Source organism: Cyprinodon tularosa, unplaced genomic scaffold (assembly GCF_016077235.1).
Source record: "Cyprinodon tularosa strain WSP-4 unplaced genomic scaffold, ASM1607723v1 ctg797, whole genome shotgun sequence".
Lineage (NCBI taxonomy): Eukaryota > Metazoa > Chordata > Actinopteri > Cyprinodontiformes > Cyprinodontidae > Cyprinodon > Cyprinodon tularosa.
Window position 1 is genome coordinate 194,884 of NW_024039559.1, and position 12,979 is coordinate 207,862.

The following is a 12,979-nucleotide window of genomic DNA, read 5'->3' on the forward strand; positions in this document are numbered from 1 at the left end:
TTTAATGGCTAGGCCATTCCTATATCAAAATCACACCCAAAGTGGTATTTTAATTGATTCTCTGTACTTGCTTTGGAAAAGAGAGTCACCATCATCATTCTACAGTTCTACAACTTTAGAAAAAATACTTTTGAACATCTCTGCACCAAACACAATGAATTTGCCATAGCTGTGTTACACATAACTGAATATTGTTGACTAATAGCTAGCTAATGCGTTTGATAGGTCTTCAAGGTATCTAGTGGCCATTGGCTCGGGAAGCATCTCATCTTTCCTCATGGTTTTGTAATGATTGATTGATTAATTGAACATACTCGACAATTTTTCCAACAGATGCATATGATCGGATTTGAATAAAAGTTACTAATGAGATATTTGATAGGATTCAACATCAAGGTTAGACGCTCTGTCTGCCATAACACCATTTGCAATCTGAAACTTCCTTGTTCTTTGCAAAAAAGAAGTTTTTTGCTGTGATTGGGAGATTTCCAGTTATATTCCTATGACAAAAAAAGTGATAGAACCCCAGACTCTTTAACTATCCTGACATGTAGGTTTCCATGTAGAAGTGGCATCAGCACATAGCTCAGCTGAATAATAACAATAACAAATCCCAAAAGCAGGAGAACTGTAACCCAGTCATTGTTCTGTGTACACTACCACATGATGCATAATGTACATGATAGCACTGGAATAAACAAACTTTTTCCTGGATGGCAAATGAAATCACCATGTTTCTGGTATTTTCTTTGCTGTTTTTTTTTTGTTTTTTTTTTATATTTTTACAGGTGAACTTTTGTCTTAGCAATGAGGAATTCAAACCCATTAAAACCATCTTCCGCTCTGATTATCACCGTGTTTTCTTTAATGTTTAACATGAATCTTAACTATATGTACATCCATTTTCCATCAAGCTTATTCGAAACGGGGTCATGAAGGGTGCTGGTGCCTATATATATAAAATATATATAAATATATACATATTTATATATATTTTATATATAAAAATAAAATATATATATATAAATACACAGTATATATATACACACAGAATATAGATAGATAGATAGATAGATAGATAGATAGATAGATAGATAGATAGATAGATAGATAGATAGATAGATAGATAGATAGATAGATAGATAGATAGATAGATAGATATTTGTATATATATAAAATATTAACAGTTTATTTCATATTTTCCTTCCTATGGAAATAGGAAGTTCAGCAGTCTAACACCAACCATCACACTTAAGAGGATGCTTGGCAAAATGTGTTGACAGATACAGATATCACAGTTTTTTGTTTTTCTCTCCTGTGAAACTGTGAATCAATCCTAAAACACGATTACAGGAAAAACGTATTGATATACACATTAACACTGCTACAAAAGGGCGGGCAGCTGCCGGGGCGCCATTCCAGGATGAACTGTGAACTCTAAAACACACCCACATTCACACACTCTGCCATTAATGTTCAAATAACAAGCTACTATTTGTGTCCACATGCACAAACAAGGCTCAGGCTGGTTAATTACTGTCAATTCAGCAGGGATTTGGCAGCAGACCGATATCCTGCAAGAGTGGCAGAGTCATTCACCCTGCAGTTGTTGCTACACAACCCCATGCAGGCAAATGCAGCAGGAGAAACACAGGGAACAGCTCCACCGCATCAGAAAGAGCACAAAATGAGAAATTGTTTTTGCTGCTACAAGATGATAAAGATCATCTGAGACTGTGGGATGAAAAAAATAAAAGAAAATAAAATAAAATGGGAATAAACATCACCCTGGTTACAGAAGATGCCCAGTTTTGATAATATCCGGAGGAGGTAAGCGTTCCGTTGTTTTCTTTTCTAATAACAGAAAACGATTTTAATCAAGAGGAGCAGAGGGAAAAAAAACATTAAAGACGACATTCAGTTTCATATTTGTACATCTTATGAACAAATGTACTGATAATTAAAAACACATCTGGGTAATGAATTATGGATTTTCACTGCAGGATTTTTTCTTGTTTTTTTTTTTTTTTTAAATCATGAGGATTTTTAAAAAATCCCACTGAAGAAGGAAAAGCAAATTCTCCCATGTGTGAATTTGAGCCAAATACATCACAAGAGGAAGAAGAACTGAGCTTTAATAAATTGGTGAGAAAGACTTTGTTAAAGACTTATAATAATTCAGGCTGCATTTAGGTTTGCTTCAGAACTTTACATATGAATCTGTTTAAATTCTTGTTTAAAATCTTCCATTTGAATAGTTTCTGTGCATATTTTAAAACCGTTAAATAAATAATCCTCAGACAGCTGAATTTAGATAGAGTATTCAAGATTCTCTCCTCCTGGATAAGCATGTGGAGATATTCGTCTACATTGCATTGTTGACTCTATAGCAATCGCTCACACCCAGCATGCATGCAGCGAGAGTGGAGAGGAAAACCTACCTTTTGACAAGAAAGCTAGAGGCAGAACTGGACTCAGTATGAACAGCCTTCTGCAGAGGCCTGACTGTGTTGGGATCTGGAGGTCTGTCCACTTTCTCCACCAGAGGGCGTACGAGGTTTACCTGGAGCCGGAGCTGATTGTACCACCTGTCGCTCGTTTGCTCATCAGGAGACCAGTATATAAGGAGGCAGAGGACGTCTCTCCAGTGCCAGAGTGTTTGCAAGTTATGGTTAGCAAGCCTGAACCAACCTGCCTGTCTGAATCTCTGACCCCCTGAAAACCTGAACCTGATCTGTTTTCTCCTCTCTGCTTCCTAGATTGAACCTGCCTGAAACCAGAAACCCTGAAGAGTTTCTCTGTTGGAAATCTGCCTGTCTGATCTCTGAAAGAATCTTGGAGAATCATTCCTGTCTAAGACCTGCCTGTCCGCTCTCTGAAGAATCTGGAAGGGAAACTCAAATCAGAACCTGCCAACACTCAAACCAAGCTCTGCCTCCGCCAAGCCCTCTGCCTGCCAACAGCCTCTGGACCCTCCTGGTTCCCCCCCCCTCTGCCGCTCAGCTCAAACTCCTGAACAGTGAACCCACTCGTGACCAGTCCTGGATCTGATAACCCTGGATCTGTTTATTGATTGTGCTTAACTTCAATAAATCTTTGAACTTTTTCCCAGTCTCCGAGTGTTTCTGCATGTGGGTTAGGCACCTGAAGCCCAACATGACAGACTGGGGGTTCAAAGAGACAGAAGCAGACATTTAAAGGAAACATTGAGAGAAACATTAAGTTAAAATAATACAAACATGGAAAATAGAAGTATCAGAGTGAGGAAAGGTGGTCCCTATGTCCTCCAGCAGTCTAAGCCCAAAGTAGCATAACTATAGAGATAGCTCAGGATAACCTGAGCCACTCTAACTATAAGCTTTATCAAAAAGGAACGTTTTAAGCCTAGCCTTAAAAGTAGATAGGGTGTCTGCCTCACAGACTAAAACTGGTAGTTGGTTCCACAGGAGAGGAGCCTGATAACTAAAAGATTTAGAAATGCTAGGAATCGAGTGTACCTGCAGCTTTAGAGCAAATCAGGAGGAATCAGATCTCTGGTGTGAGATGGAGTCTGATTATTTAGAGCTTTTGATGTGAGAAGGATGATTGTAAATTCAGTTCTGGATTTAACAGGAAGCCAATGAAGGGAAGCTAAGATAGGAGAAATATGACCTCTCTTCATTTTATCCAGATCTCAGGCTGCAACGTTGAAGGAATTTAACCACAGTTTGAGGTCAGCTGTTTGATTTACCAAAGCATGCAACAGGTCACATTATTCAAACACTATTACAATCCTGTTACAGCAACATTGCATCTAATTCACTATAATACCAACTATGTTCATGGTGTCATCTGGCAAACATCCTGTTGGGATCCTCAGGCTTGCCCACCAGAGGGCGCCGAGGATCCTCTTCTGCTCTCTTTGTTTTTCCCTTAGGTTTGGAGTTACTGTGGGGATCTGGAGATTACCCCCTGTCTCCAGCAGGATGCGCTGTGGGTCTTCTGGAGCTGGAACCTTCCTGCACACCTGTTCCTAATCCTCTCATTAGAAGACCTCTCCTTTATAAGCTCCTGCCTGACCTTGATCCCACGCTGCAGTGTTGATCTTAGTTGGTTAGCTTCCTGAACCTTCTGCTATTAACTGAGTCTTGGTTGTTCCTAGGTCGAGACCAGATTCTAATATCTTCCTTATCTCTGCCTCACAGGAATCCTGTCCCTCGTGAAAGCTCTGGATGAGCTTAACCACCTGTTTCTTCATGAAAGCTCTGGATGAGCTTAACCTCCTGTTTCTTCGTGAAAGCTCTGGATGAGCTTAACCTCCTGTTTCTTCGTGAAAGCTCTGGATGAGCTTAACCTCCTGTTTCTTCGTGAAAGCTCTGGATGAGCTTAACCTCCTGTTTCTTCGTGAAAGCTCTGGATGAGCTTAACCTCCTGTTTCTTCGTGAAAGCTCTGGATGAGCTTAACCTCCTGTTTCTTCGTGAAAGCTCTGGATGAGCTTAACCTCCTGTTTCTTCGTGAAAGCTCTGGATGAGCTTAACCTCCTGTTTCTTCGTGAAAGCTCTGGATGAGCTTAACCACCTGTTTCTTCGTGAAAGCTCTGGATGAGCTTAACCTCCTGTTTCTTCGTGAAAGCTCTGGATGAGCTTAACCTCCTGTTTCTTCGTGAAAGCTCTGGATGAGCTTAACCTCCTGTCTTCTCGTGAAAGCTCTGGATGAGCTTAACCTCCTGTCTCCTGGTGAAGCTTAGGGAGAGCACCCTCACTGGAACCCTGTCTCTGACCCGCAGCTCTGGGAGAGCTGTGTCACAGGAAACCAGTCTCAAGCCAGAAGCTCTTGGGAAGCCAAACCTGCTAAACTGCCCTGGTGAGCCAACCCACAGATACCTACGTGGATGAAACCAGAAGACTTCTTCGAGGAGTTTCCCCAGAGGTTTCTGTGTGGATTATCCCCTGTTGTTCTCTGTGTTGAGCTGGAAGCTCAGATCCAACTTAGCCTTGCTAAGCTCACAGCTAGAAGCTTAGCCCCTCATGATCTCAGAGTACCAGCCATCCTCCGTTCCCCGCACATACCCCAGTGAACCAGCCCCCGGACTGAACTGTTCCTGCATATTTACTACGTGCTTGTGTTACAATAAACTCTTTGGACTTTTTACCAACGTTCTGCGTGTGTGTTCTGCATCTTGGGCTTTACTCTCTTAGACCCCATCATGACAGAACACTGCGGCCAAACACAAAGCCCAGCAGATCACCTCCGTCGTAGCTCTGAGAAACAGGACGCTCCTACTCCTGATCACACTCAGTCCCTCCGTGAGTTAAAATCCCCGTTTGACTCTAAGAAAACACTCGTTTCAAGATCCCACAAGCTTCGTGGGAATCACAAGATGGCGCCAGTTCAACTTCCGGTTCCGGATTCGTCACTTCCGGAGTTCCGTCCGTCACCTCCGAGTCAAGATGATAACCCTCCTTTCTGGTCTGAACTCATCCCATCGTTTTCGTCACCCGGTCCTCCTCTACCTGAGAGATTTTCTGGCGACCCAAGTAAGCTCAAGGGATTTCTATTTCAGTGTCGGTTATTTTTTAGTTTTCACGCTTCTAATTTTCGTTCTGATAAGGATAGGTTAGCCTTTATTATTTCTTTTTCTTTCTGGTAAAGCCCTCGAATGGGCAGAGACCAAATTTCCGCTTAAAACCAGAACAAACCGCACATATGAAAGATTCATCCGAGAGTTAGAAAAAACCTTCACTCAGTCCTCTAGTTTCTCCGTTTCTAGTTACCTTCTGAATTCAAAACAGGGTAATAGGTCCGTAGCTGAATTTTCTTCCGAGTTCCTGAGTAGAGCAGCTGTTTCCGGGTGGAACGAGTCTGCACTCAAGTCAGCTTTACTCGTAGCTTTAAATGAATCCGTCAGAAAAGAGTTTTCTTTTTTCGTCGAATCAGATAACCTCGAGGATCTCATAAAACTAGCCATAGGATTAAACACTGCATCACAAACCAGTTCCTCTCCACGCCAGTTTAGCCTCAGTTCTCATGTTCTCAACCTCCATTTAGCTCCATCCGTTAAAGGACTTAAGATTAACCCATCTAATTCTCATCATACAGTTAGAGTTCCCCGTCAGCCTGATCAGACACCTGCACCCGTCACCGTTAAAACTGAACCAGTTCCCTCACCTGTTAATCGAGCTCCCCACATCCATGAAGCTAATCTATGGAACTTTTTCTATGGAGATAGAGATGATTTCTGCCCTTTCGAGCCACCGCTTTCTGTTACACGCCAGCCAGACCCAGATCCTGAACCAGTTAATGACCCAGTTAATTTAAAACCTGACCCCTTGCCTGAACCTTTAGCCTCTGATTCTGTAATCCATTCTGGAATTATCATTTCTCAACCAGTTAATTTTGCGTCAGATTCTACCTATAAACCAGTTAGCCTAGCTCCAAAGACCTCTCGGCGAAAGAAAAGGCGTCGCCCTAAGCCAGCTCTGTGCCGTCCAGAGACCCCTGAGTCAGCTCTGTGTCATCCAGAGACCCCTGAGTCAGCTCTGTGTCGTCCAGAGACCCCTGAGCCTGCCCTGTGCCGTCCAAAGACCCCTGAGCCTGCCCTGTGCCGTCCAGAGACCCCTGAGCCTGACCTGTGCCGTCCAGAGACCCCTGAGCCTGCCCTGTGCCGTCCAGAGACCCCTGAGCCTGCCCTGTGCCGTCCAGAGACCCCTGAGCTAAAGATTAGAAGGACTTCAGAATTTGGAGTTGACAGAGATAGGCCTCCAAGAGCCTCTCTACAGGGACCACTAATCATCAAGAGCCCTCTACAGACACCTCAAGCCACCTCAGAGACTGAACATGAGCCTCCATGGGTGTTTTCTCCTGTCCCTGTGGAGGAACCACAGTCGATGGCCTCCCCAGTTCCTGAGGCGGATCCACAGTCGGTGGGTTCGCATGTTCCTGAGGCGGATCCACAGTTGGTGGGTTCGCATGTTCCTGAGGCGGATCCACGGTCAGTGGGTTCGCATGTTCCTGAGACGGATCCACGGTCGGTGGGTTCGCATGTTCCTGATTGGGAGCCGCAATCTGCGGGCTCCCCTGTTCCTGATCGGGAGCCGCAATCGGCGGGCTCCCCTGTTCCTGATCGGGAGCCGCAATCGGCGGGCTCCCCTGTTCCTGATCGGGAGCCGCAATCGGCGGGCTCCCCTGTTCCTGATAGGGAGCCGCAATCGACGGGCTCCCCTGCTCCAGAGCCGCAGTCGGCGGTCTCTTCTGAGCCTCCTCCAGAGCCGCAGTCGGCGGCATCTTCAGAGCCTCCTCCAGAGCCGCAGTCGGCGGCTTCTTCAGAGCTTCCTCCAGAGCCGCAGTCGGCGGCTTCTTCAGAGCCTCCTCCAGAGCCGCACTCGATGGTCTCCCCAGAGCCTCCTCCAGAGCCGCAGTCGGCGGCCTCTTCAGAGCCTCCTCCAGAGCCGCAGTCGGCGGCCTCTTCAGAGCCTTCTCCAGAGCCACACTCGATGGTCTCCCCAGAGCCTCCTCCTGAGCCGCAGTCGGCGGTCGCTACTGAGCCTGAGCTGCCGAGGAGGGGACGGGGTACCCCGTGGGGGTACCTGCTGAAGTTTGGGCATCTTCCTCCTGAGAAGGTTCTTCGGCCTTTGGTCCCGCGGCAGACCTCCAGAGCGTCAGCTTCGCCTCCGGTCCCGCGGCAGACCCCCGGAGCACCATCTTCATCGCCGACCCCGTGGCAGACCCCCAGAGTGTCAGCGTCGCCTTCGACCCCGCTGCCGGCCACCTAAGACTCTGCTCCGTTGCCGGATCATAGGCCGGCCCCCTGAACCTCTGCCATGCCTCCGGCCCGGCGATGGTCCTCCTAAGACGCTGCTTCGTTCCCAGCCCCGTGGTCGGCCTCCTGAGCAGCTTTTACGCCTCCGCTGCCGGCCCCACGGCAGGCCACCGGAGACTGTGTCCTACAGCCGGCCCTACAACAGGCCCACTGAGACTGTGTCCTGCAGCCGGCCCCACGGCAGGCCACCTGAGACTGTGTCCTGCAGCCGGCCCCACGGCAGGCCACCTGAGACTGTGTCCCGCTGCCAGTCCCTTGGCCGGTCATCTGAGAATCTGTCCCGCTGCTGGTCCCTCGGCCGGCCACCAGAGACTTTGCCCATGAAAGTTTTTGGGTTTTCTTTTGTTTTCATCCACCATAAGTGGATCGTTTTTTGTTCTGGACTCTGGTTTTGTTTTCTGCACTCCTGGCCTGTTTCCACCTCCGCCCACCCTGAGTGGGTTGTTTATTTTTGTTGGATTTTTTCTGGGGGCGTCTGGAATCCGCCCTTGAGGGGGGGGCTCTGTTGGGATCCTCAGGCTTGCCCACCAGAGGGCGCAGAGGATCCTCTTCTGCTCTCTTTGTTTTTCCCTTAGGTTTGGAGTTACTGTGGGGATCTGGAGATTACCCTCTGTCTCCAGCAGGATGCGCTGTGGGTCTTCTGGAGCTGGAACCTTCCTGCACACCTGTTCCTAATCCTCTCATTAGAAGACCTCTCCTTTATAAGCTCCTGCCTGACCTTGATCCCACGCCGCAGTGTTGATCTTAGTTGGTTAGCTTCCTGAACCTTCTGCTATTAACTGAGTCTTGGTTGTTCCTAGGTCGAGACCAGATTCTAATATCTTCCTTATCTCTGCCTCACAGGAATCCTGTCCCTCGTGAAAGCTCTGGATGAGCTTAACCACCTGTTTCTTCGTGAAAGCTCTGGATGAGCTTAACCTCCTGTCTCCTGGTGAAGCTTAGGGAGAGCACCCTCACTGGAACCCTGTCTCTGACCCGCAGCTCTGGGAGAGCTGTGTCACAGGAAACCAGTCTCAAGCCAGAAGCTCTTGGGAAGCCAAACCTGCTAAACTGCCCTGGTGAGCCAACCCACAGATACCTACGTGGATGAAACCAGAAGACTTCTTCGAGGAGTTTCCCCAGAGGTTTCCGTGTGGATTATCCCCTGTTGTTCTCTGTGTTGAGCTGGAAGCTCAGATCCAACTTAGCCTTGCTAAGCTCACAGCTAGAAGCTTAGCCCCTCATGATCTCAGAGTACCAGCCATCCTCCATTCCCCGCACATACCCCAGTGAACCAGCCCCCGGACTGAACTGTTCCTGCATATTTACTACGTGCTTGTGTTACAATAAACTCTTTGGACTTTTTACCAACGTTCTCCGTGTGTGTTCTGCATCTTGGGCTTTACTCTCTTAGACCCCATCATGACACATCCATTTTCAAAAATATACCAGCCAATCAGGTCGCACTGATCTGTCGGGTCCACAGCACTTTCAAATCCTCAACCTTTTCTGCTTTGACTCCACTTAAACATTTTAAGTTATCAGGCTCTTTTTTTTTTTTTTTACGGAACCGTTTACAGCACTCATTTCAGATTAGTATAAATATACCACTTGAACATTTACAAAAAAAGCTGAATAGAAAATCAGATACCCTCAATGTGCCAAACTACATCTACGATGAAATCACTGATTTCAACTACCAACCATGGATGGAAAACGCTACAAAAGAAAGCCTGAAGAACCACAATATGCAGAGAACTGGAGGTCAATCTAACCATGAAAAGGGCCTTTGGGAACAGCTAGCAGCCGGAAAGAGGAAAGTTTTCATTAATCAGATCGAATTCATCAGAGGCCACACTTAACTCCCTCTGCAAGAGCAGAGAGGGAGTAGCGGTCAGTTGCATACGCTTAACACCCTGCATATCACTTTCAGCTAACGTGGTTAGACACGCACTTGGGAGAATCAGACGGAATGGGTGTATTGATTTTGCTTTTTGGCTGCTTTAATGCACGCTGTCTGGTGGTGGGAAGTGGCTGTGAAGGACCTTTTTATTCCACCAAACGTCTTTTTACTGTAATTTGTTTCATCACCCAACAGTGAAACGCCTCACAGTTTCAGCGTTGGGTTTGAAGCTGCACAATATTTCCTGCTTCTTGTGAAAAAAACATGAAGCTACAGTATGTGCTTTTGCTTATTATATACTGAGAATGGGAGTATGCACACGTGCTTACCTGTAAACACAGGTAGATTCCTATCATTCGTGGCTTATTGTCGTTAACATGACAGAATCGTTTCAGCCAAGGCTAGACAGTAAGATCTATGATCACATTTCACATCAACTGCTGCACGATAAAGCTGACTAACTTCCTTCACATAAAAGGACACGGATATTTGCACTGACAGCTTAAATCCTTCACCGGTGCTTCGTCTGCCACTGCTTGATGATCCAGTGCACCATGCTAGCACCGAGTAGGACAGGCTGTAAAATAACAGGAGACTTTTCATAGTAAGCACCGGCGGTAAGAAGAGGCTCGCTTTAAAAAATCGAAATAAGTAATTTTTTCTTAGAATAAGTGCATTTTTTCTTGGATTGAGGAGGTAAAAGAGACTTTTTGCCAATTGAACGAGACAATTTACACATAAAATAAGAAAACACAATTGCATTGTCTTATTTCAAGTGCATTTTATCTCATTATCTTATTTTTAAGAGTGAAATTACTCATTCCATTGGCAAACTTTCTCATTTACCTTCTCAAATTAAAGGTGAATACACTTAATTCAGGACATTTTTACTAATTTCTAGCTCGTTTTTGAAGTGCAGCAGCTTATCGATTAACTACACTGCAAAAACGATCTAGAAATATAATAATAATTTAAGAAATTTTGACTTATTTCTGGATTGTTTTTCCAGTGTTGAAATATCCAAAATTAATTATCTTTTTTAAAATTATAATTTAATTCACACGTTTAGATAAATAAGTCACGATATCAGGTGAGTTTTACGTATGTAACAATATTTACATGTTTAACCCTTTAAAGCCCGATCCAAGAATAAAACAAAACAGAAAATTACTTTTTTTTTGGTTTGAAGTCCTCATTTGGCCTTTTAACAAAATACGTAAAAAGAAAAAACAGAAATACATTTTTGATATCAATAATTTATTACTATGCGATAAGTCAAGATTATTTTTTGTGTAGTCTTCTGCCCTTTTTTACCATTGGTGAAAAGAAAACTAAACACTATAAATCAAGAAGCAAAAGAAAAACATAACAGAAACGGGAACCTAACAGCTTCCATTACTTTTTAAACCTGTTATGCCAAATGTATCATATTTGATACATACGGTTTCTGAAATGTTTTGCGTCTGACACCTTTTGCATAATTTAATGGTAAAAACTGACAGAAGGATCCAGCCTCTGTCAGAATGCGGTGTTGGTTTGAGGACCCAAATGCAGAGACGAGTAGGTTGAGATGAATAAAATGGTTTAATTAGGATCTCAGGTACTGAGGCAGGAGTCAAAAATCCAACAAAAAGCTCAAGAACCAGAATCTTGGAGACATCAGGGGAAAAAACAAAAATCTAATAACCAGGAAGAGATGAGGAAGGCAGACAGAAGATGATCAGAGGTTGACGAGTAGTAAGACGAGGATCCAGCAAACAGGAACTGAAGAGGAAGGGCTTTTAAAGGGGACAGAGACAGGAAGAGGGCTAATGAGGGAATTGAAAACAGGTGAGGGCTGAACAGAGAACAGAGCAAGAGAAAGAGGACACAAGAGTGCAGCAGAGGACAACAAATGGAAAACCTGGAAGACAGGAACTAATAGGAAACAACAACAAAATAATAACCAAATAACTAGGATAAAGAAACATGGTGAAAAGAAAACTAAACAATAGAAATCAAGGAGCAAAAGAAAAACATAACAGAAACGGAAACCTAACAGAAGCGACAAAAAAAGATGGATGAATTACTAACTGTATGGAGCAAAATTTTATTCAAAAGATATTTAAATAAATAAAAAATCTATGAATATTAAAAATAATTTTAAAATTGAAACAAAAAAGATTTGAAACTGAAAAGTATTTTGCTTTTTATGCTTCGTTAACTTTTTTTTCTGTTTAAAAATACTTTTCAGATTGCATTTTTTTTTCCTTTTTTGTTTTATTTGGGAATTTTTTTCTTTTTTAAAATCTTTTTCAGTTTCAAAAATATTTTTTCAAATAAAGTTTATTGGGATTTAAACTGCATCAGGTCAGTAGGAAACTCCGCCAGATGGCACAGGAATCAATATAAGGTAATTGGACACACAACCTCTCATAAATCCAGGGAGGGATTTGGATCTGACATTTTAGTTCCTCAATGATGGAGGTATCTCTGGTGGTTTGGAGATAAGAACTGCTCAGAAAAGTCAGATGTTTCTGAGGGAGGAATCTTGGTAGATTTAATAGGGGACTGGCAAGGATAACTGGTCAGGAGGCAGAACAGGGTTAGAACCAGAGAGGCAGGATCTGAACTTAATAACTAGAAGGGAGATCTACAAATTATAACCAGTAAGTTGGGTCAGAGGTATAGGAGAGGTAATCTGTAAAATCCAGGAAGACAGAGGGAGACAAAAACCAAGGAAGAAAAAAAGAGCCAGTGACCAGAAGATCATGAGAGATCCGTTAGCAACAAGGCAGAGCAGGGTTATGGCAGAGTAGTGATCAGCCAGGAGGAACTCTAGACTTTTATTGACTAATGCTACGTTCACCCTGCAGGCCTTATTGCTCAATTCCAAATTTTTTTTTTGCGCTGCCGTTCACATTTCTAAATATATGTGACTTGTATGTGATCTCCTGAGCATGAGAGCGGAGCGTGGAGCGATGCATTTTTTACCATATGCCTTAAAGGAATAGTACACCCAAAACATGATTAGCCTTCATTTTCTACTCACCCCCATGCTGAACAACACTCTGGAGTACTTTTTTGATATCTCAAATGCATCTGGAGATCTGGGAGGCTTCTTGCTGTCTGCTGACATTCAAATAATGGAGGTCTATGGCGCCCGAGGCAGAAAGGTCCATAAAAGTCCACAAAAAACGTTTCAATATTCCTCCATACTGCTCGTCCAATGTATTCCAAGTGTCCTGAGTGGGTAGCGTCCATAATTTACTCGAAACGAAGTCATTTAGAATGTTTTTAGAGCACAAACAGTAGTGTA